Raw genomic sequence first — 2324 nt, 5'->3', positions numbered from 1 at the left:
TGGGGTCTTAAAAGCTAACGAGTGGCCGTCTAAGATGCATCAGTTGGTCCCAACCCACCTGGAGTAAAGGACACTGAGGAACACCAAAGTCACAAGGAAAGTATTAGCCCAAGAGACAGAAAGGGCCACATAAACCAGAGACTGCATCGACCTGAGACCAGAAGAACTAGATGGTGCCCAGCTACCACAATGACTGCCCAGACAAGGAACACAACAGAGAGTCCCTGACGGAGGATGAGAAAACTGGGGGGCAGAACTCAAATTCTAGTAAAAATACCAGACTTAATGGTCTGACTGAGACTGGAGGAACCCCAGAGAGCATGGCCTCCGGACTCTCTGTCAACCCAGATCTAAAACCATTACCGAGGCCAACTCTTCAGACAAAGCTTAGACTGGACTGTGGGGCATAAAATGATACTCATGAAGAGTGTGCTTCTTAGCTCAAGTAGATACATGAGACTAAATGGGCAGCTCCTGTCCGAGGCGAGATGAGAAGGCAGAGAGGGTCAGGAGCTGGTTGAATGGACACCGGAAATTATGGGTAGAAAGGAGGAGTGTGCTGTCATAGTATAGAGAGAGCAATTAGGGTCACATAACAATGTATGTATAAATTTTTGTATGAGAGACTAACTTGAATTGTAAACTTTCACTTAAAGTACAACAATAAAATTTTAAAAAACTTTAAACCAAAAAAAAAAAAAAAAGACCTGATTATCATCTCAACTTGCTGGTTCATTTGGAAAGTCTTAACAGCTGTATCTTTCTGGAACATGGTTAAATCCTCACCTTTATGGCTATAACCAGTTGCTGTCGAGTTGACTCCAACTCATGACAACCCCAGGTTTGTCTGAGTAGAACTGTGCTCCATAGTGTTTTCAATGGCTAATTTTTCAGAAGTAGATCACCAGGCCTTTCTTCTGAGGTGCTTCTCGGTGGACTCCAACCTTGAATCTTTCTGTTGACAGCCAAGCGTGTTAACTGTATCTACCACTCAGGAACTTTTATAACTATACTTCGTATTTATCAGTAGAACGCCATTTGCCACTACTCACAACCATGGTCCTTTGAGTCAGATTATTCTGAATTTGGTCTATGTCCAAATATTCTGGCTATAATGCCCCAAAGGAAAAATATAAACTTCTTCAAGATACCTTCAGTATCTACCTGCACTTTTGAGGTAAGAAGTAGGAGAATGTCTTCTTCTGTCCGCAGAGACATCGTCACTCCAAATGGGAGGTGAGCCAGGGTGAACTGGGGGTGGACGAGGAGGGACCCAATCATGACTCTTCGGCTCTCCTAGACTCCTCCAAGTTCCTCAGCCAGTTTCTTGTGTATTTCAGGTTTATCCATTGCCCTGGAGTCCATTGTGACTCATAGCAACCTTGCAGGACAGAGCAGAACTGCCCCATAGGGTTTCCAAGGCTGTAATCTTCACAGAAGCAGCCTGCCTCATCTTTGTCCCGTGGAACAGCTGGTGGGTTCGAACTGCCTACCTTTCGGTTAGCAGCGAGCACTTAACCACTGAGACACCAGGGCTCCTTATTTCAGGTTTAGATGAACATAATTAACTATTTCAGGGATGCAGAATTTCGCTGGGACTCAGGGTCCTCTTCAGAGCACCAGTAATCCTAGCACAGACAAGGGTGAAGAAGTAGAAGGTACAGGAGAGCGGGCCACATGTGCACTGGATGCAACCCATATCGAACTTGTTTTTCTCGGTGTTGTAATTCATTTTGTTCCTATTTGCCTCTTTATGGAGTAAAAAATCCAGTCATTTCACAGGGGCCTAAATGAAGTTTTACTGCCTGTAGAAGCTGGGTACTTCACATTATTTACAAGAACGGACACTTGAACTTAATACTGTAAACTCGGCATGCATTTACTTTCACATATTAAAGCACAAAAAGAAACTTAAGGAACAATTGAAGGTATTTTGATCAAAAGTTTCATGGGACAGTCTCCTCTCTCGGAGACAACATTAAAATTATAAAATTAAGACAATTTGTGAATATGAGGTTTAGACCAAAAGCCTTCCCAGCTCGCCTAACTACCCTCCTAATACGTACACGTAGGGACATCATGCTTGGTAAATAGAGGGTCAGCGAAAAAGAGGAAGACCCTCAACGAGACGGATTGACACTGGCTGCAACAATGGGCTCAAGCATAACAATGACTGTGAGGATGGCGCAGGACCGGGCAGTGTTTCGTTCTTAGCACACGCAGTCACTATGAGTCGGAAGCGATTCGACGGCACCTAGCAACAACAACAATATGTACATTCACTCACATAAAGAAAAGTAAATTAAAATAACAGCATATATCCA

Source organism: Trichechus manatus, unplaced genomic scaffold (assembly GCF_000243295.1).
Source record: "Trichechus manatus latirostris isolate Lorelei unplaced genomic scaffold, TriManLat1.0 scaffold00184, whole genome shotgun sequence".
NCBI lineage: Eukaryota > Metazoa > Chordata > Mammalia > Sirenia > Trichechidae > Trichechus > Trichechus manatus.
Note: the sequence above shows the minus strand (reverse complement) of the source record.